The sequence below is a fragment of the Anser cygnoides genome, chromosome Z, assembly GCF_040182565.1.
Source record: "Anser cygnoides isolate HZ-2024a breed goose chromosome Z, Taihu_goose_T2T_genome, whole genome shotgun sequence".
NCBI lineage: Eukaryota > Metazoa > Chordata > Aves > Anseriformes > Anatidae > Anser > Anser cygnoides.
The window spans coordinates 17,409,002-17,431,041 of NC_089912.1; the positions used below are offsets into that span (position 1 = coordinate 17,409,002).

The following is a 22,040-nucleotide window of genomic DNA, read 5'->3' on the forward strand; positions in this document are numbered from 1 at the left end:
AGTTATATTTCAGCCATTGTCCTCCATACCTGAGAGGCTTTAACCGTTCGGCTTGCTTGATTGCAGCATGTGTTTCACAATCCTGAATAACCTGTCCAGTACTGTCCATGGTCTGGACCACTGCTCAACCAAAAGCCCACCTATATGTTTCATCTCTTCCTTGATGGCGTGAGGTGTCATGGACCCCACTGATCTATAAATAATTCACCCTTCTCTTACCAGTTCAGATCCACCTCAGCCACTTCAGTCTTAACAGCCGGATCCCACCTGCTGGTTGTTTTGGTGTTCTTCAGTGGCCCGATACTTGAGTAAGTGAGCATGTGTGGCGTACTTTTACGACCAGGTTCTATACCAGGGCTGCAATGTCTTGCTAAAATACAGGAAGTTTCTTTCTTCCTTCCTTCCTTTCTTCTTTCTAGACTGTGTTAGTTTAACTGTGAGGAATGGGAAGCTGAATTATTCAGATTTACATCTTTTTTTTTCTTTTGTTTAGTTTCTTTTGTTTTTGTTTGTTAGTTTAAAGGAAGTTGGAGCACACAGCTATAATTTGCGTGCCTAGAGAACCTATGGCCTCTCACCAGCCCAGCAAGTCGGTGTTAAAATGCTCTCTGCACAGTGCAAGGCCGCCCTCTGTTGGTAAACGAGGCGGCAGCAAAACGGAACACTTTCTTTTTTTCTTTTCTTTCTTTCTTTCCTTTCTTTCTTTTTTTTCTTCTTTTCCTTCCTTCCTTCTTTCTTTCTTTCTTTCTTTTCTTTCTTTCTTTCTTTCTTTCTTTCTTTCTTTCTTTCTTTCTTTCTTTTCTTTCTTTCTTTCTTTCTTTCTTTCTTTCTTTCTTTCTTTCTTTCTTTCTTTCTTTCTTTCTTTCTTTCTTTCTTTCTTTCTTTTCTTCTTCTTTCTTTTCTTTCTTTCCTGCCTTCCTTCCTTCCTGCCCTGCCTGCCTCCCTCCCTCCCTCCCACCCTGTCTTTCTCCCTTCCCTTCCCTTCCCTTCCCTTCCCTTCCCTTCCCTTCCCTTCCCTTCCCTTCCCTTCCTTCCCTTCCCTTCCCTTCCCTTCCCTTCCCCTTCCCTTCCCTTCCCTTCCCTTCCCTTCCCTTCCCTTCCCTTCCCTTCCCTTCCCTTCCCTTCCCTTCCCTTCCCTTCCCTTCCCTTCCCTTCCTCCTTCCCTTCCCTTCCCTTCCCTTCCCTTCCCTTCCTTCCCTTCCCTTCCCTTCCCTTCCCTTCCCTTCCCTTCCCTTCCCTTCCCTTCCTTCCTTCCCTTCCCTTCCCTTCCCTCCTTCCTTCCCTTCCCTTCCTTCCCTTCCCTTCCCTTCCCTTCCCTTCCCTTCCCTTCCCTTCCCTTCCCTTCCCTTCCCTTCCCTTCCCTTCCCCCTTCCCTTCCCTTCCCTTCCCCTTCCCTTCCCTTCTTCTTTCCATCTTCAATTGTTTCCTTGTTTCCTTCTTTCATTTTTTCCTTCTTCCTACGTTTCTAGAAAGACCTTACACTTCTCACACAAATCCATTATGGTTTCTTGCTATTGTTGTTTTTTGCTATGTTCGTTTTCCAATTGCCAGGCCCTTCTGGGGTCCTGGCTGAACTTCCTTAATTATCATCTCTTTTGACAGTTTTTCGTCTTTGCTGCTGTGTAACCTGAGTCCCTGAAGCAGCCACTGGACTCACGGGTCCTTTCAATGACACGCGGCTGCTCACTCACACTCTGTGCCCCAAAATAACCTGGCCTGAGCTGGGGATAGCCACAACACCCCAGTGCTGCGACTGGCCCGTTGGAGCCCCTGCTAGCCTCCATGGAGGCAGACAGATGCTCTGGTTCCCCAAAGGTTGGCCCTGCTCCTGGAGCAATTTGAGGGGACAGAGTCCAAAAGTCCACTCTTTTTCACAAAATTTATTATGTGCTCCACTAGGTCTTAGCATGAAATGTTTTATCTACTCTGCACCGATACTTTTGCAGATATACAGGTATTTAGTTACTTTGTCTTACGAATGCAAATATGCATATACAATTACATGTAAGAAAATACATGCATGCATGTATATAAAATAGCGTGTCTGCGTAGAAAACCACTGTGTATATTTACACATAATTGCATTTATTTGTAGATATACATACACGTGTCCGGACTTGCACACACTGCACGTATCGTAGATAGATATTTTCACATTTAGCGCTTCCCGGCCGAAAGGCAGCGAGCCACGAATCAGCGGGCGAGCACATGACATGTTGCTCGAACAGCACGCAGCCATCAGAGAGGCACTGTGAGATGAGTGCTCCCTCATCGCCACAAAATGTCAGCCCCCAGTGTGTTGCACGGGGAGGGAGTTCTTGTTCCCGTGGCCACTGCATAAGCCAGACACATAGGCCGGTTTGGGCTGCCAGTCACAAGAGAAGGCGTAACTGGGAGGAGGCAGGGGGGTTCTGCCTGCTGGAGGGTAAGACTGGTGGGAGGTTCTTGGAAGCCTGGGAGGGGTGACAGAGGGTGCTGGTGGCCTGCTGCAAGAGGTGTCTCAGTAACCCACCTGAGCTTCTGGCCGAGCCAAGTCGTCTGCAGGTCCCTCCAGGTGGTTGGCGTGGTTTTTGTCATGTGAGTTTCAAGACGATCCTGAGGAACGTCTCTTCTAAGGAAAGCCAGCGCTGCCATCTGCCCTGTCTGTGGAGCATGTTGCTGTCCTCGGCTTGCTGCAGAATGAGAGTGCTGAGCCCTCAGGGGATGCTTGGCTTCCAAGTGGTGTTGCTCCTTTGTGGCCGGTGGCAAGGAGGACAGTGCTGAGAGCTCGAGGTAGTGCCTTCAGTAGCTCTGCTCTTCAGAGCCAGCTGGGCTTCTGTTCCTTGGCAAAAATCAGCTGCACTCATTTCTCCCAGAAATGTTGCATCAGGAGTTTGGCAGTGCAAGTGAGGACTTTTTCCAGCAAATGCAAGCAATCTTGGCAGCAGCAGTTGAACTTGTTTCTCTGAGTATGTGGAGCCTCGGCTGCTGTCAGCACTGCGGGGAACAGCATCAGCGTTGCAAGGCAAGATCAGGCACAGGCTGTCATGGCGCACTTCCTTTATGGAGCCCTATAGAGTGTTTAGTCTTAGCCACAGATTCAGCTGTTTGCCCCTTGCTTTTTCAACTTTATTGCTTAGCACAGTATTGCATACGGGGAAGCACAGGAAAATGCTCACCTGATTGTTTTAAAGACTGATGTTTGTTTTCATTTCCAGCAGGTGGTGCCACTGAGAGAAGGAGTGTGCTATCCTGGCCCTTCGCTGAGTTACACAGCTCTGCTGCTGCCAGTGCACTTGGGCAGTGGGGATTTAACAGCAGAAGAGCACTCTTTGGCCAGCATCTGATGGCTGTAGGGAAGATGGCGCACTGTGCAAGCAGATCCAGTAGAGAAAGGCTGGTAAGGGAGTATCTGTCCCTCTGGCTTTGTCAGAGAGGCAGCATTCTCAGGAGAGATACCGTGGACCTCAGGAGATGTGTGATTTAGTTGTTTTCCTCCCGGCACATGCTTTTGACAGGCATGGCTTTCAGGTTAGTTGCCAGCACAAAAGTGGAAGGAGCCAATGGTAGGAGAGTTGTCAGTTCTTTTGGAAGAAGGCTCCAGGGGAGACAACCCACTGCCAGGAATAAGGAAGTTTCATCTGGTCCTTTGAATGAATCTTTGAGATCTTCTGGAAATTCTTCAAATTACTCCTCAGTACCAGAAGCCTCCATGTTTTTCTGTGTTTCCAGGAAAATCCTCAGGCACGGGCTAACACTGACACATCTCTAAATACTGTCGTTGGGCTAAGAAGGTTCTTTGACAGTTTCCTGCCACTGAGTTTTCCAAAAGTCTGGCTGTGTTATTTCTTTCCCCCCTCATTTGAAGCAATCTTTGCAGTACAGTCATCCCGGGGCAATGAATGGTTTTAAATTAAAAGAGGGAGATTTAGATTAGAGGCCAGGAGGAAATTCTTCACTCAGAGGTTTGCCCTGAATGACCCCAAAGCACTGAGGATCTCTATTTTTACTGCTGTACTTCAGTGCACAAATGGGGCCTCTCTTAGGTAAATACTAGCAACACTTCCCTCTGGGTGAGGTACTTGACAAGGCAGGGGAACGGTTTTTAATCATGCAGATTTCCATGAATTCTGGCCTCCTAAATTTCAGCAGTGGAGCCAGCTGTGGACTGACATGCTCCTGGCAGAGCCATTCTCCTTGTTAGATCTTACCTCTTGAGCTCAAAATTGTTTTTGTTACTTTGGTTCTTTAGCTTTCAAAAGCTGCAGCTTATGGGTGTATCCTTTGATTACTCAGTTTTGACAAACATATACGAGTTTCATTTTTTCATGCTGCTTTTTGACATATGAAAGCAAACTTTATTACGCTAAATAACAGAGGACCGGGGCACAAAGTGGCTATTTTGGAAATCATCTTGTAATTATAGATTAACTTGAAGGAGAAAAGAAGGGCGGTCTCTTTTAGGTGTAGTTAATATAGCCAAGCATATTTTTACATGGTAGTAAAAAATAATAATTTGTCAAAGTCTTTCAACAGAAAGAGAGCGTGGCACTTAGGTATGTCAAACAACTTGATCCTAGCTATATAAATCACAGTAAAAATTCATCTGGAAGAAGTCTCAGATACTGGAAATTTATTAAAGAGTAATCATAGAATCACAGAATACCCTGAGTTTGAAGGACCCACAAGAATCCACACAGGACCACCCAACAACCAGACCCTATGTCTGAGAGTGCTGTCCAAATGCTTCTTGAACTCCAGCAGACTCAGTCTCATGACCGTGGCCTTGGGGAGCCTGTTCCAGTGCCCGACCACCCTCTCAGTGAAGAATCTTTTCCTAACACCCAGCCTGAACCTCCCCTGTCACAGCTCCGTGCCTTTCCCTCGGGTCCTGTCGCTGTCCCCAGAGAGCAGAGATCAGCGCCTGCCCCACTGCTCCCCCTTGGGTGGATACCGGAAGCTACGATGCGATCTCCCCTCAGCCTACTCTGCTCTAGGCTGAACAAACCAAGTGACTTTAACCGCTCCTCATACATCTTGCCCTCTACACCCTTCACCATCTGCATAGCCATCCTTTGGACACTCTCTAATAGGTTTGAGTCCTTCTTATATTGTGGTGCCCAAACCCACACATGATACTCAAGTGGAGTCTGCACCAGCACTGATTAGGGCGGCACAATCCCTTCCCGCAACATTCTGATTGTGAATTCTGATGGTGAATCTGGGTGGCAACATTGCCAGTTGTCTGCTTGCATTACCATAAAATCCCACAGCAGGAATTTATTTGGTGAATTTATAAGGAGTAAATATTATTGAATAAAGTAAATATATCTTTACATATAGGTAAGCTTGCAATTCCGTATGTCAACTATGGGAAAGTCTTCAGAAAAGGCAGGTAACAAGGCTATGTAATTACACTACTTACTTTCTGTGGTAACTTTTTATGTATTTATTTATTTAGAATTCTTTTCACCCTGTCATTAAAAGAATATTGACTAGTTGTGCTCTTCAGCCATTGGTGCTTTCTTTCCTTGATAAAGATCACCTTATAACCACAAGTTCTGGTTGTAAACAAGAATTCCGTTGTCTCAGCCCTAGGCACTCATTTAACCACTTAGCACAGTGGGTTCTGGCTTAGGACTGTGGTCAGTAGCGTAGAAGGCAGTGATAAAATAAATAGTGTTACTATTAATATGGGATATTGATAAACCTCCTTAAAATATTCTCTTTACCTGTCTGTCTACATTTTATCTCAAGTCATTTCCCAGCCCTGTAAAGTAAAAGGAACCGTTTTCCTGACACTGTCACTAGATAGCTAGTTACTAGGGAATCAGATCGTGGGAAGCTCAGAAACTAAAAAGGCACCATTCTTTATTTCTTAGTTTGGTCTTCATTTCTTAAAATTCACAGAAACATATAATTATTTGGGGTGGAAAAGACCTTTATGATCACTGTGTCCAACCATTAACCTAGCACTCTCAGTCCACTGCTAAACCATATCCCTAAGTGCCACATCCCCACATGTCTTAGCTACCTCCAGGGATGGCGACTCCACTACCTCCGTGGGCAGCATGTTCCAATGACCAACCAACCTCTTCATGAATAAATTCTTGCCGATAGACAATCTAAACCTCTGTTGGGGCAACTTGATGCCATTGCCTTATCACTTGTCACCTGAGAAATGAGACTGACACACTCAGTAAGAAAAAAGGGTTAATGCTAGGAGAAGGAGTTAGTGTTAGCATTAGTAAGACAAACTGAGAGAAAAGATAGAAAAAAAGTTAGTTTGGGGGAGAAAGAAGAGATTGGAGACCTAAAAGAGGCAGTTGACGGGCTGTGCTCCTTCTCCTCTACCAAGACAGGGACTCCCTCTTGTTAAGCCTTGCGCCTCCATCTTTTGGTCGGGAATAGATTTGACTAGTGCTATGATCATATAAAAAGCTTGTGGGTTGAGACAAAGACAGTTTAATCAGACAAAAAAGGAAGAGACATAATAATATGTACAAAGCAGGTGATGTACAATGCCCTTGCTCACCACCCACTGACTAATGCCCAGCCCATCCCCAAGCAGCTGTCCTTCTCCTACTACAGCCCGCTACGCCATGAAATTGTTCAGCATGACACCACATGGTATGGAACATCCCTTTGGCCAACCTGGGTCAGCTGTCCCAGCTGAGTCCCTTCCCAGCTTCTTGTGCACTCCCAGCCTCCTCGCTGGTGGGGTGCTATGGGAAGCTGAAAAGTCCTTGACTTAGTGTAAGCACTGCTTCGCAACAGCTAAAACTTCAGCATGTTACCAGCATTATTCTCATGCTAAATCCAAAACACAGCACCATACCAGCTACCAGGAGGACAATGAACCCTATCCTAGCTGAAACCAGGACAATACCAACCCCTTATTCCATACCATGTATGTCATGCTCAGGTCCCACACTTTCCAGTATTTTCCAATTAATCACCACTTTTCATATACGTATATGAAACGTCCACTGAGTTCGTTTAGTCTGTGAATGACTTTGGGCTCCATCTCTCACAACAATCTTTCAGTGCAGAAGAGATGGTGTGTGGTGTTGGATCGTCGCATGCTGAATCTTGTTCTGATTCCATCACACCGCTGCGCTTGTCCAGTTTTATCAAAATTCATTCATCGTTATCTGTGTGACTGTTAGCGTAATACCATGAATGTGACAGATAGCAATTATAGTAGTGATGACCTATGGTATTATATAGTAATTAACATCATGCAATTCAAATCATGGGCTATTCTCACCCAACATTAAATCCCTTTGAGGAACACATCAGACTTCCCCATCCTTCCACACTACCCAACAAGTGCACCCAGGTCCTTGAGCAAAAGCAGTCCCATGGATGGGCTTGCCTTTGCCTGAGCCAGGAACAGCCCAGACTGTCTGACCCTGAATGCTTTTTATGTGAACTACCGGGACTTTATTCCCTTCTACAGTAAGTAACAGGTTTGATTGGGCAGGTCTGTCTTGGTTGGCAGAACCCCTTGTGTTGACTAACCAGGTGGCCTTTGCCACATGTGTATCCCAATTTTTGAATGTCCCAGCTCCCTCTATGTTCAGTGCGCTCTTTAACAGGCCATTATATGCTCGATTTTCCCAGAGGCTGGTGCATGATAGGGGATGTGATATACCCACTCAATTCTGCGCTCTTTGGCCCAGGTGTCTATGAGGTTGTTTCAGAAATAAGTCCATTGTCTGACTCAATTCTTCACGGGGTGCCATGTTGCCACAGGACTTGCTTTCCAAGTGTTCGGGGCAGTGGCATGGGGCACAGGGTGTGTTTCCAGCCATCTGGTGGTTGCTTCCACCATTGTAAGTACATGGCGCTTGCTGTTGCAGGTTTGAGGGAGCGTGACATAATCAGTCTGCCAGACCTCCCCATAGTTATATTTCAGCCATTGTCCTCCATACCTGAGAGGCTTTAACCGTTCGGCTTGCTTGATTGCAGCATGTGTTTCACAATCCTGAATAACCTGTCCAGTACTGTCCATGGTCTGGACCACTGCTCAACCAAAAGCCCACCTATATGTTTCATCTCTTCCTTGATGGCGTGAGGTGTCATGGACCCACTGATCTATAAATAATTCACCCTTCTCTTACCAGTTCAGATCCACCTCAGCCACTTCAGTCTTAACAGCCGGATCCACCTGCTGGTTGTTTTGGTGTTCTTCAGTGGCCCGATACTTGAGTAAGTGAGCATGTGTGGCGTACTTTTACGACCAGGTTCTATACCAGGGCTGCAATGTCTTGCTAAAATACAGGAAGTTTCTTTCTTCCTTCCTTCCTTTCTTCTTTCTAGACTGTGTTAGTTTAACTGTGAGGAATGGGAAGCTGAATTATTCAGATTTACATCTTTTTTTCTTTTGTTTAGTTTCTTTTGTTTTTGTTTGTTAGTTTAAAGGAAGTTGGAGCACACAGCTATAATTTGCGTGCCTAGAGAACCTATGGCCTCTCACCAGCCCAGCAAGTCGGTGTTAAAATGCTCTCTGCACAGTGCAAGGCCGCCCTCTGTTGGTAAACGAGGCGGCAGCAAAACGGAACACATTCTTTTTTTCTTTTCTTTCTTTCTTTCCTTTCTTTCTTTTTTTCTTTCTTTCTTTCTTTCTTTCTTTCTTTCTTTCTTTCTTTCTTTCTTTCTTTCTTTCTTTCTTTCTTTCTTTCTTTCTTTCTTTCTTTCTTTCTTTCTTTCTTTCTTTCTTTCTTTCTTTCTTTCTTTCTTTCTTTCTTTCTCTCTCTCTCTCTCTCTTTCTCTCTCTTTCTCTCTTTCTCTCTTTCTCTCTTTCTCTCTTTCTCTCTTTCTCTCTTTCTTTCTCTCTCTTTCTCTCTTTCTCTCTTTCTTTCTTTCTTTCTTTCTTTCTTTCTTTCTTTCTTTCTTTCTTTCTTTCTTTCTTTCTTTCTTTCTTTCTTTCTTTCTTTCTTTCTTTCTTTCTTTCTTTCTTTCCTGCCTTCCTTCCTTCCTGCCTGCCTGCCTCCCTCCCTCCCTCCCACCCTGTCTTTCTCCCTTCCCTTCCTTCCTTCCCTTCCTTCCTTCCTTCCCTTCCCTTCCCTTCCCTTCCTTCCTTCCCTTCCCTTCCTTCCCTTCCCTTCCCTTCCTTCCCTTCCCTTCCTTCCTTCCCTTCCCTTCCTTCCTTCCTTCCCTTCCTTCCTTCCTTCCTTCCCTTCCTTCCCTTCCCTTCCTTCCTTCCCTTCCTTCCCTTCCCTTCCCTTCCCTTCCCTTCCTTCCCTTCCCTTCCTTCCTTCCCTTCCTTCCTTCCCTTCCCTTCCCTTCCCTTCCTTCCCTTCCCTTCCCTTCCTTCCCTTCCCTTCCTTCCCTTCCCTTCCTTCCCTTCCCTTCCTTCCCTTCCCTTCCCTTCCCTTCCCTTCCTTCCCTTCCCTTCCCTTCCTTCCCTTCCTTCCCTTCCCTTCCTTCCCTTCCCTTCCCTTCCCTTCCCTTCCCTTCCTTCCCTTCCCTTCCCTTCTTCTTTCCATCTTCAATTGTTTCCTTGTTTCCTTCTTTCATTTTTTTCCTTCTTCCTACGTTTCTAGAAAGACCTGACACTTCTCACACAAATCCATTATGGTTTCTTGCTATTGTTGTTTTTTGCTATGTTCGTTTTCCAATTGCCAGGCCCTTCTGGGGTCCTGGCTGAACTTCCTTAATTATCATCTCTTTTGACAGTTTTTCGTCTTTGCTGCTGTGTAACCTGAGTCCCTGAAGCAGCCACTGGACTCACGGGTCCTTTCAATGACACGCGGCTGCTCACTCACACTCTGTGCCCCAAAATAACCTGGCCTGAGCTGGGGATAGCCACAACACCCCAGTGCTGCGACTGGCCTGTTGGAGCCCCTGCTAGCCTCCATGGAGGCAGACAGATGCTCTGGTTCCCCAAAGGTTGGCCCTGCTCCTGGAGCAATTTGAGGGGACAGAGTCCAAAAGTCCACTCTTTTTCACAAAATTTATTATGTGCTCCACTAGGTCTTAGCATGAAATGTTTTATCTACTCTGCACCGATACTTTTGCAGATATACAGGTATTTAGTTACTTTGTCTTACGAATGCAAATATGCATATACAATTACATGTAAGAAAATACATGCATGCATGTATATAAAATAGCGTGTCTGCGTAGAAAACCACTGTGTATATTTACACATAATTGCATTTATTTGTAGATATACATACACGTGTCCGGACTTGCACACACTGCACGTATCGTAGATAGATATTTTCACATTTAGCGCTTCCCGGCCGAAAGGCAGCGAGCCACGAATCAGCGGGCGAGCACATGACATGTTGCTCGAACAGCACGCAGCCAATCAGAGAGGCACTGTGAGATGAGTGCTCCCTCATCGCCACAAAATGTCAGCCCCCAGTGTGTTGCACGGGGAGGGAGTTCTTGTTCCCGTGGCCACTGCATAAGCCAGACACATAGGCCGGTTTGGGCTACCAGTCACAAGAGAAGGCATAATTGGGAGGAGGCAGGGGGGTTCTGCCTGCTGGAGGGTAAGACTGGTGGGAGGTTCTTGGAAGCCTGGGAGGGGTGACAGAGGGTGCTGGTGGCCTGCTGCAAGAGGTGTCTCAGTAACCCACCTGAGCTTCTGGCCGAGCCAAGTCGTCTGCAGGTCCCTCCAGGTGGTTGGCGTGGTTTTTGTCATGTGAGTTTCAAGACGATCCTGAGGAACGTCTCTTCTAAGGAAAGCCAGCGCTGCCATCTGCCCTGTCTGTGGAGCATGTTGCTGTCCTCGGCTTGCTGCAGAATGAGAGTGCTGAGCCCTCAGGGGATGCTTGGCTTCCAAGTGGTGTTGCTCCTTTGTGGCCGGTGGCAAGGAGGACAGTGCTGAGAGCTCGAGGTAGTGCCTTCAGTAGCTCTGCTCTTCAGAGCCAGCTGGGCTTCTGTTCCTTGGCAAAAATCAGCTGCACTCATTTCTCCCAGAAATGTTGCATCAGGAGTTTGGCAGTGCAAGTGAGGACTTTTTCCAGCAAATGCAAGGCAATCTTGGCAGCAGCAGTTGAACTTGTTTCTCTGAGTATGTGGAGCCTCGGCTGCTGTCAGCACTGCGGGGAACAGCATCAGCGTTGCAAGGCAAGATCAGGCACAGGCTGTCATGGCGCACTTCCTTTATGGAGCCCTATAGAGTGTTTAGTCTTAGCCACAGATTCAGCTGTTTGCCCCTTGCTTTTTCAACTTTATTGCTTAGCACAGTATTGCATACGGGGAAGCACAGGAAAATGCTCACCTGATTGTTTTAAAGACTGATGTTTGTTTTCATTTCCAGCAGGTGGTGCCACTGAGAGAAGGAGTGTGCTATCCTGGCCCTTCGCTGAGTTACACAGCTCTGCTGCTGCCAGTGCACTTGGGCAGTGGGGATTTAACAGCAGAAGAGCACTCTTTGGCCAGCATCTGATGGCTGTAGGGAAGATGGCGCACTGTGCAAGCAGATCCAGTAGAGAAAGGCTAGTAAGGGAGTATCTGTCCCTCTGGCTTTGTCAGAGAGGCAGCATTCTCAGGAGAGATACCGTGGACCTCAGGAGATGTGTGATTTAGTTGTTTTCCTCCCGGCACATGCTTTTGACAGGCATGGCTTTCAGGTTAGTTGCCAGCACAAAAGTGGAAGGAGCCAATGGTAGGAGAGTTGTCAGTTCTTTTGGAAGAAGGCTCCAGGGGAGACAACCCACTGCCAGGAATAAGGAAGTTTCATCTGGTCCTTTGAATGAATCTTTGAGATCTTCTGGAAATTCTTCAAATTACTCCTCAGTACCAGAAGCCTCCATGTTTTTCTGTGTTTCCAGGAAAATCCTCAGGCACGGGCTAACACTGACACATCTCTAAATACTGTCGTTGGGCTAAGAAGGTTCTTTGACAGTTTCCTGCCACTGAGTTTTCCAAAAGTCTGGCTGTGTTATTTCTTTCCCCCCTCATTTGAAGCAATCTTTGCAGTACAGTCATCCCGGGGCAATGAATGGTTTTAAATTAAAAGAGGGGAGATTTAGATTAGAGGCCAGGAGGAAATTCTTCACTCAGAGGTTTGGCCTGAATGACCCCAAAGCACTGAGGATCTCTATTTTTACTGCTGTACTTCAGTGCACAAATGGGGCCTCTCTTAGGTAAATACTAGCAACACTTCCCTCTGGGTGAGGTACTTGACAAGGCAGGGGAACGGTTTTTAATCATGCAGATTTCCATGAATTCTGGCCTCCTAAATTTCAGCAGTGGAGCCAGCTGTGGACTGACATGCTCCTGGCAGAGCCATTCTCCTTGTTAGATCTTACCTCTTGAGCTCAAAATTGTTTTTGTTACTTTGGTTCTTTAGCTTTCAAAAGCTGCAGCTTATGGGTGTATCCTTTGATTACTCAGTTTTGACAAACATATACGAGTTTCATTTTTTCATGCTGCTTTTTGACATATGAAAGCAAACTTTATTACGCTAAATAACAGAGGACCGGGGCACAAAGCGGCTATTTTGGAAATCATCTTGTAATTATAGATTAACTTGAAGGAGAAAAGAAGGCGGTCTCTTTTAGGTGTAGTTAATATAGCCAAGCATATTTTTACATGGTAGTAAAAAATAATAATTTGTCAAAGTCTTTCAACAGAAAGAGAGCGTGGCACTTAGGTATGTCAAACAACTTGATCCTAGCTATATAAATCACAGTAAAAATTCATCTGGAAGAAGTCTCAGATACTGGAAATTTATTAAAGAGTAATCATAGAATCACAGAATACCCTGAGTTTGAAGGACCCACAAGAATCCACACAGGACCACCCAACAACCAGACCCTATGTCTGAGAGTGCTGTCCAAATGCTTCTTGAACTCCAGCAGACTCAGTCTCATGACCGTGCCTTGGGGAGCCTGTTCCAGTGCCCGACCACCCTCTCAGTGAAGAATCTTTTCCTAACACCCAGCCTGAACCTCCCCTGTCACAGCTCTGTGCCTTTCCCTCGGGTCCTGTCGCTGTCCCCAGAGAGCAGAGATCAGCGCCTGCCCCACTGCTCCCCCTTGGGTGGATACCGGAGGCTACGATGCGATCTCCCCTCAGCCTACTCTGCTCTAGGCTGAACAAACCAAGTGACTTTAACCGCTCCTCATACATCTTGCCCTCTACACCCTTCACCATCTGCATAGCCATCCTTTGGACACTCTCTAATAGGTTTGAGTCCTTCTTATATTGTGGTGCCCAAACCCACACATGATACTCAAGTGGAGTCTGCACCAGCACTGATTAGGGCGGCACAATCCCTTCCCGCAACATTCTGATTGTGAATTCTGATGGTGAATCTGGGTGGCAACACTGCCAGTTGTCTGCTTGCATTACCATAAAATCCCACAGCAGGAATTTATTTGGTGAATTTATAAGGAGTAAATATTATTGAATAAAGTAAATATATCTTTACATATAGGTAAGCTTGCAATTCCGTATGTCAACTATGGGAAAGTCTTCAGAAAAGGCAGGTAACAAGGCTATGTAATTACACTACTTACTTTCTGTGGTAACTTTTTATGTATTTATTTATTTAGAATTCTTTTCACCCTGTCATTAAAAGAATATTGACTAGTTGTGCTCTTCAGCCATTGGTGCTTTCTTTCCTTGATAAAGATCACCTTATAACCACAAGTTCTGGTTGTAAACAAGGATTCCGTTGTCTCAGCCCTAGGCACTCATTTAACCACTTAGCACAGTGGGTTCTGGCTTAGGACTGTGGTCAGTAGCGTAGAAGGCAGTGATAAAATAAATAGTGTTACTATTAATATGGGATATTGATAAACCTCCTTAAAATATTCTCTTTACCTGTCTGTCTACATTTTATCTCAAGTCATTTCCCAGCCCTGTAAAGTAAAAGGAACCGTTTTCCTGACACTGTCACTAGATAGCTAGTTACTAGGGAATCAGATCGTGGGAAGCTCAGAAACTAAAAAGGCACCATTCTTTATTTCTTAGTTTGGTCTTCATTTCTTAAAATTCACAGAAACATATAATTATTTGGGGTGGAAAAGACCTTTATGATCACTGTGTCCAACCATTAACCTAGCACTCTCAGTCCACTGCTAAACCGTATCCCTAAGTGCCACATCCCCACATGTCTTAGCTACCTCCAGGGATGGCGACTCCACTACCTCCGTGGGCAGCATGTTCCAATGACCAACCAACCTCTTCATGAATAAATTCTTGCCGATAGACAATCTAAACCTCTGTTGGGGCAACTTGATGCCATTGCCTTATCACTTGTCACCTGAGAAATGAGACTGACACACTCAGTAAGAAAAAAGGGTTAATGCTAGGAGAAGGAGTTAGTGTTAGCATTAGTAAGACAAACTGAGAGAAAAGATAGAAAAAAGTTAGTTTGGGGGAGAAAGAAGAGATTGGAGACCTAAAAGAGGCAGTTGACGGGCTGTGCTCCTTCTCCTCTACCAAGACAGGGACTCCTCTTGTTAAGCCTTGCGCCTCCATCTTTTGGTCGGGAATAGATTTGACTAGTGCTATGATCATATAAAAAGCTTGTGGGTTGAGACAAAGACAGTTTAATCAGACAAAAAAGGAAGAGACATAATAATATGTACAAAGCAGGTGATGTACAATGCCCTTGCTCACCACCCACTGACTAATGCCCAGCCCATCCCCAAGCAGCTGTCCTTCTCCTACTACAGCCCGCTACGCCATGAAATTGTTCAGCATGACACCACATGGTATGGAACATCCCTTTGGCCAACCTGGGTCAGCTGTCCCAGCTGAGTCCCTTCCCAGCTTCTTGTGCACTCCCAGCCTCCTCGCTGGTGGGGTGCTATGGGAAGCTGAAAAGTCCTTGACTTAGTGTAAGCACTGCTTCGCAACAGCTAAAACTTCAGCATGTTACCAGCATTATTCTCATGCTAAATCCAAAACACAGCACCATACCAGCTACCAGGAGGACAATGAACCCTATCCTAGCTGAAACCAGGACAATACCAACCCCTTATTCCATACCATGTATGTCATGCTCAGGTCCCACACTTTCCAGTATTTTCCAATTAATCACCACTTTTCATATACGTATATGAAACGTCCACTGAGTTCGTTTAGTCTGTGAATGACTTTGGGCTCCATCTCTCACAACAATCTTTCAGTGCAGAAGAGATGGTGTGTGGTGTTGGATCGTCGCATGCTGAATCTTGTTCTGATTCCATCACACCGCTGTGCTTGTCCAGTTTTATCAAAATTCATTCATCGTTATCTGTGTGACTGTTAGCGTAATACCATGAATGTGACAGATAGCAATTATAGTAGTGATGACCTATGGTATTATATAGTAATTAACATCATGCAATTCAAATCATGGGCTATTCTCACCCAACATTAAATCCCTTTGAGGAACACATCAGACTTCCCCATCCTTCCACACTACCCAACAAGTGCACCCAGGTCCTTGAGCAAAAGCAGTCCCATGGATGGGCTTGCCTTTGCCTGAGCCAGGAACAGCCCAGACTGTCTGACCCTGAATGCTTTTTATGTGAACTACCGGGACTTTATTCCCTTCTACAGTAAGTAACAGGTTTGATTGGGCAGGTCTGTCTTGGTTGGCAGAACCCCTTGTGTTGACTAACCAGGTGGCCTTTGCCACATGTGTATCCCAATTTTTGAATGTCCCAGCTCCCTCTATGTTCAGTGCGCTCTTTAACAGGCCATTATATGCTCGATTTTCCCAGAGGCTGGTGCATGATAGGGGATGTGATATACCCACTCAATTCTGCGCTCTTTGGCCCAGGTGTCTATGAGGTTGTTTCAGAAATAAGTCCATTGTCTGACTCAATTCTTCACGGGGTGCCATGTTGCCACAGGACTTGTTTTTCAAGTGTTCGGGGCAGTGGCATGGGGCACAGGGTGTGTTTCCAGCCATCTGGTGGTTGCTTCCACCATTGTAAGTACATGGCGCTTGCTGTTGCAGGTTTGAGGGAGCGTGACATAATCAGTCTGCCAGACCTCCCCATAGTTATATTTCAGCCATTGTCCTCCATACCTGAGAGGCTTTAACCGTTCGGCTTGCTTGATTGCAGCATGTGTTTCACAATCCTGAATAACCTGTCCAGTACTGTCCATGGTCTGGACCACTGCTCAACCAAAAGCCCACCTATATGTTTCATCTCTTCCTTGATGGCGTGAGGTGTCATGGACCCACTGATCTATAAATAATTCACCCTTCTCTTACCAGTTCAGGATCCACCTCAGCCACTTCAGTCTTAACAGCCGGATCCACCTGCTGGTTGTTTTGGTGTTCTTCAGTGGCCCGATACTTGAGTAAGTGAGCATGTGTGGCGTACTTTTACGACCAGGTTCTATACCAGGGCTGCAATGTCTTGCTAAAATACAGGAAGTTTCTTTCTTCCTTCCTTCCTTTCTTCTTTCTAGACTGTGTTAGTTTAACTGTGAGGAATGGGAAGCTGAATTATTCAGATTTACATCTTTTTTTCTTTTGTTTAGTTTCTTTTGTTTTTGTTTGTTAGTTTAAAGGAAGTTGGAGCACACAGCTATAATTTGCGTGCCTAGAGAACCTATGGCCTCTCACCAGCCCAGCAAGTCGGTGTTAAAATGCTCTCTGCACAGTGCAAGGCCGCCCTCTGTTGGTAAACGAGGCGGCAGCAAAACGGAACACTTTCTTTTTTTCTTTTCTTTCTTTCTTTCCTTTCTTTCTTTTTTTTTCTTTCTTTTCCTTCCTTCCTTTCTTTCTTTCTTTCTTTCTTTCTTTCTTTCTTTCTTTCTTTCTTTCTTTCTTTCTTTCTTTCTTTCTTTCTTTCTTTCTTTCTTTCTTTCTTTCTTTCTTTCTTTCTTTCTTTCTTTCTTTCTTTCTTTCTTTCTCTCTCTCTCTCTCTCTCTTTCTCTCTTTCTCTCTTTCTCTCTTTCTCTCTTTCTCTCTTTCTCTCTTTCTCTCTTTCTTTCTCTCTTTCTCTCTTCTTCTCTCTTTCTTTCTTTCTTTCTTTCTTTCTTTCTTTCTTTCTTTCTTTCTTTCTTTCTTTCTTTCTTTCTTTCTTTCTTTCTTTCTTTCTTTCTTTCCTGCCTTCCTTCCTTCCTGCCTGCCTGCCTCCCTCCCTCCCTCCCACCCTGTCTTTCTCCCTTCCCTTCCCTTCCCTTCCCTTCCCTTCCTTCCTTCCTTCCCTTCCCTTCCCTTCCCTTCCTTCCCTTCCCTTCCCTTCCTTCCCTTCCTTCCCTTCCCTTCCCTTCCTTCCCTTCCTTCCTTCCCTTCCCTTCCCTTCCCTTCCTTCCCTTCCTTCCCTTCCCTTCCCTTCCCTTCCCTTCCCTTCCTTCCCTTCCCTTCCTTCCCTTCCCTTCCCTTCCCTTCCTTCCCTTCCTTCCTTCCCTTCCTTCCCTTCCCTTCCCTTCCTTCCCTTCCTTCCCTTCCCTTCCTTCCCTTCCCTTCCTTCCCTTCCCTTCCCTTCCTTCCCTTCCCTTCCCTTCCTTCCCTTCCTTCCCTTCCCTTCCCTTCCTTCCCTTCCCTTCCTTCCTTCCCTTCCCTTCCCTTCCTTCCTTCCCTTCCTTCCCTTCCTTCCCTTCCTTCCTTCCTTCCCTTCCCTTCCCTTCCTTCCCTTCCCTTCCCTTCCCTTCCCTTCCCTTCCTTCCCTTCCCTTCCCTTCCCTTCCCTTCCCTTCCCTTCCCTTCCTTCCTTCCTTCCCTTCCCTTCTTCTTTCCATCTTCAATTGTTTCCTTGTTTCCTTCTTTCATTTTTTTCCTTCTTCCTACGTTTCTAGAAAGACCTTACACTTCTCACACAAATCCATTATGGTTTCTTGCTATTGTTGTTTTTTGCTATGTTCGTTTTCCAATTGCCAGGCCCTTCTGGGGTCCTGGCTGAACTTCCTTAATTATCATCTCTTTTGACAGTTTTTCGTCTTTGCTGCTGTGTAACCTGAGTCCCTGAAGCAGCCACTGGACTCACGGGTCCTTTCAATGACACGCGGCTGCTCACTCACACTCTGTGCCCCAAAATAACCTGGCCTGAGCTGGGGATATCCACAACACCCCAGTGCTGCGACTGGCCCGTTGGAGCCCCTGCTAGCCTCCATGGAGGCAGACAGATGCTCTGGTTCCCCAAAGGTTGGCCCTGCTCCTGGAGCAATTTGAGGGGACAGAGTCCAAAAGTCCACTCTTTTTCACAAAATTTATTATGTGCTCCACTAGGTCTTAGCATGAAATGTTTTATCTACTCTGCACCGATACTTTTGCAGATATACAGGTATTTAGTTACTTTGTCTTACGAATGCAAATATGCATATACAATTACATGTAAGAAAATACATGCATGCATGTATATAAAATAGCGTGTCTGCGTAGAAAACCACTGTGTATATTTACACATAATTGCATTTATTTGTAGATATACATACACGTGTCCGGACTTGCACACACTGCACGTATCGTAGATAGATATTTTCACATTTAGCGCTTCCCGGCCGAAAGGCAGCGAGCCACGAATCAGCGGGCGAGCACATGACATGTTGCTCGAACAGCACGCAGCCAATCAGAGAGGCACTGTGAGATGAGTGCTCCCTCATCGCCACAAAATGTCAGCCCCCAGTGTGTTGCACGGGGAGGGAGTTCTTGTTCCCGTGGCCACTGCATAAGCCAGACACATAGGCCGGTTTGGGCTACCAGTCACAAGAGAAGGCATAATTGGGAGGAGGCAGGGGGTTCTGCCTGCTGGAGGGTAAGACTGGTGGGAGGTTCTTGGAAGCCTGGGAGGGGTGACAGAGGGTGCTGGTGGCCTGCTGCAAGAGGTGTCTCAGTAACCCACCTGAGCTTCTGGCCGAGCCAAGTCGTCTGCAGGTCCCTCCAGGTGGTTGGCGTGGTTTTTGTCATGTGAGTTTCAAGACGATCCTGAGGAACGTCTCTTCTAAGGAAAGCCAGCGCTGCCATCTGCCCTGTCTGTGGAGCATGTTGCTGTCCTCGGCTTGCTGCAGAATGAGAGTGCTGAGCCCTCAGGGGATGCTTGGCTTCCAAGTGGTGTTGCTCCTTTGTGGCCGGTGGCAAGGAGGACAGTGCTGAGAGCTCGAGGTAGTGCCTTCAGTAGCTCTGCTCTTCAGAGCCAGCTGGGCTTCTGTTCCTTGGCAAAAATCAGCTGCACTCATTTCTCCCAGAAATGTTGCATCAGGAGTTTGGCAGTGCAAGTGAGGACTTTTTCCAGCAAATGCAAGGCAATCTTGGCAGCAGCAGTTGAACTTGTTTCTCTGAGTATGTGGAGCCTCGGCTGCTGTCAGCACTGCGGGGAACAGCATCAGCGTTGCAAGGCAAGATCAGGCACAGGCTGTCATGGCGCACTTCCTTTATGGAGCCCTATAGAGTGTTTAGTCTTAGCCACAGATTCAGCTGTTTGCCCCTTGCTTTTTCAACTTTATTGCTTAGCACAGTATTGCATACGGGGAAGCACAGGAAAATGCTCACCTGATTGTTTTAAAGACTGATGTTTGTTTTCATTTCCAGCAGGTGGTGCCACTGAGAGAAGGAGTGTGCTATCCTGGCCCTTCGCTGAGTTACACAGCTCTGCTGCTGCCAGTGCACTTGGGCAGTGGGGATTTAACAGCAGAAGAGCACTCTTTGGCCAGCATCTGATGGCTGTAGGGAAGATGGCGCACTGTGCAAGCAGATCCAGTAGAGAAAGGCTGGTAAGGGAGTATCTGTCCCTCTGGCTTTGTCAGAGAGGCAGCATTCTCAGGAGAGATACCGTGGACCTCAGGAGATGTGTGATTTAGTTGTTTTCCTCCCGGCACATGCTTTTGACAGGCATGGCTTTCAGGTTAGTTGCCAGCACAAAAGTGGAAGGAGCCAATGGTAGGAGAGTTGTCAGTTCTTTTGGAAGAAGGCTCCAGGGGAGACAACCCACTGCCAGGAATAAGGAAGTTTCATCTGGTCCTTTGAATGAATCTTTGAGATCTTCTGGAAATTCTTCAAATTACTCCTCAGTACCAGAAGCCTCCATGTTTTTCTGTGTTTCCAGGAAAATCCTCAGGCACGGGCTAACACTGACACATCTCTAAATACTGTCGTTGGGCTAAGAAGGTTCTTTGACAGTTTCCTGCCACTGAGTTTTCCAAAAGTCTGGCTGTGTTATTTCTTTCCCCCCTCATTTGAAGCAATCTTTGCAGTACAGTCATCCCGGGGCAATGAATGGTTTTAAATTAAAAGAGGGGAGATTTAGATTAGAGGCCAGGAGGAAATTCTTCACTCAGAGGTTTGGCCTGAATGACCCCAAAGCACTGAGGATCTCTATTTTTACTGCTGTACTTCAGTGCACAAATGGGGCCTCTCTTAGGTAAATACTAGCAACACTTCCCTCTGGGTGAGGTACTTGACAAGGCAGGGGAACGGTTTTTAATCATGCAGATTTCCATGAATTCTGGCCTCCTAAATTTCAGCAGTGGAGCCAGCTGTGGACTGACATGCTCCTGGCAGAGCCATTCTCCTTGTTAGATCTTACCTCTTGAGCTCAAAATTGTTTTTGTTACTTTGGTTCTTTAGCTTTCAAAAGCTGCAGCTTATGGGTGTATCCTTTGATTACTCAGTTTTGACAAACATATACGAGTTTCATTTTTTCATGCTGCTTTTTGACATATGAAAGCAAACTTTATTACGCTAAATAACAGAGGACCGGGGCACAAAGCGGCTATTTTGGAAATCATCTTGTAATTATAGATTAACTTGAAGGAGAAAAGAAGGCGGTCTCTTTTAGGTGTAGTTAATATAGCCAAGCATATTTTTACATGGTAGTAAAAAATAATAATTTGTCAAAGTCTTTCAACAGAAAGAGAGCGTGGCACTTAGGTATGTCAAACAACTTGATCCTAGCTATATAAATCACAGTAAAAATTCATCTGGAAGAAGTCTCAGATACTGGAAATTTATTAAAGAGTAATCATAGAATCACAGAATACCCTGAGTTTGAAGGACCCACAAGAATCCACACAGGACCACCCAACAACCAGACCCTATGTCTGAGAGTGCTGTCCAAATGCTTCTTGAACTCCAGCAGACTCAGTCTCATGACCGTGCCTTGGGGAGCCTGTTCCAGTGCCCGACCACCCTCTCAGTGAAGAATCTTTTCCTAACACCCAGCCTGAACCTCCCCTGTCACAGCTCTGTGCCTTTCCCTCGGGTCCTGTCGCTGTCCCCAGAGAGCAGAGATCAGCGCCTGCCCCACTGCTCCCCCTTGGGTGGATACCGGAGGCTACGATGCGATCTCCCCTCAGCCTACTCTGCTCTAGGCTGAACAAACCAAGTGACTTTAACCGCTCCTCATACATCTTGCCCTCTACACCCTTCACCATCTGCATAGCCATCCTTTGGACACTCTCTAATAGGTTTGAGTCCTTCTTATATTGTGGTGCCCAAACCCACACATGATACTCAAGTGGAGTCTGCACCAGCACTGATTAGGGCGGCACAATCCCTTCCCGCAACATTCTGATTGTGAATTCTGATGGTGAATCTGGGTGGCAACATTGCCAGTTGTCTGCTTGCATTACCATAAAATCCCACAGCAGGAATTTATTTGGTGAATTTATAAGGAGTAAATATTATTGAATAAAGTAAATATATCTTTACATATAGGTAAGCTTGCAATTCCGTATGTCAACTATGGGAAAGTCTTCAGAAAAGGCAGGTAACAAGGCTATGTAATTACACTACTTACTTTCTGTGGTAACTTTTTATGTATTTATTTATTTAGAATTCTTTTCACCCTGTCATTAAAAGAATATTGACTAGTTGTGCTCTTTCAGCCATTGGTGCTTTCTTTCCTTGATAAAGATCACCTTATAACCACAAGTTCTGGTTGTAAACAAGGATTCCGTTGTCTCAGCCCTAGGCACTCATTTAACCACTTAGCACAGTGGGTTCTGGCTTAGGACTGTGGTCAGTAGCGTAGAAGGCAGTGATAAAATAAATAGTGTTACTATTAATATGGGATATTGATAAACCTCCTTAAAATATTCTCTTTACCTGTCTGTCTACATTTTATCTCAAGTCATTTCCCAGCCCTGTAAAGTAAAAGGAACCGTTTTCCTGACACTGTCACTAGATAGCTAGTTACTAGGGAA

General features: G+C 45.8%; 1 long non-coding RNA gene across 1 annotated transcript; it reads left to right on the forward strand.

Annotated features, from left to right (window-relative positions):
- The first annotated feature begins 16,174 nt into the window (after window positions 1–16,174).
- LOC136789038 (uncharacterized) lies at window positions 16,175–21,461 on the forward strand. The gene is made up of 2 exons (XR_010827763.1): window positions 16,175–16,254; window positions 19,429–21,461. It is a non-coding gene; the product is annotated as an uncharacterized lncRNA (long non-coding RNA).
- Window positions 21,462–22,040: the final 579 nt, after the last annotated feature.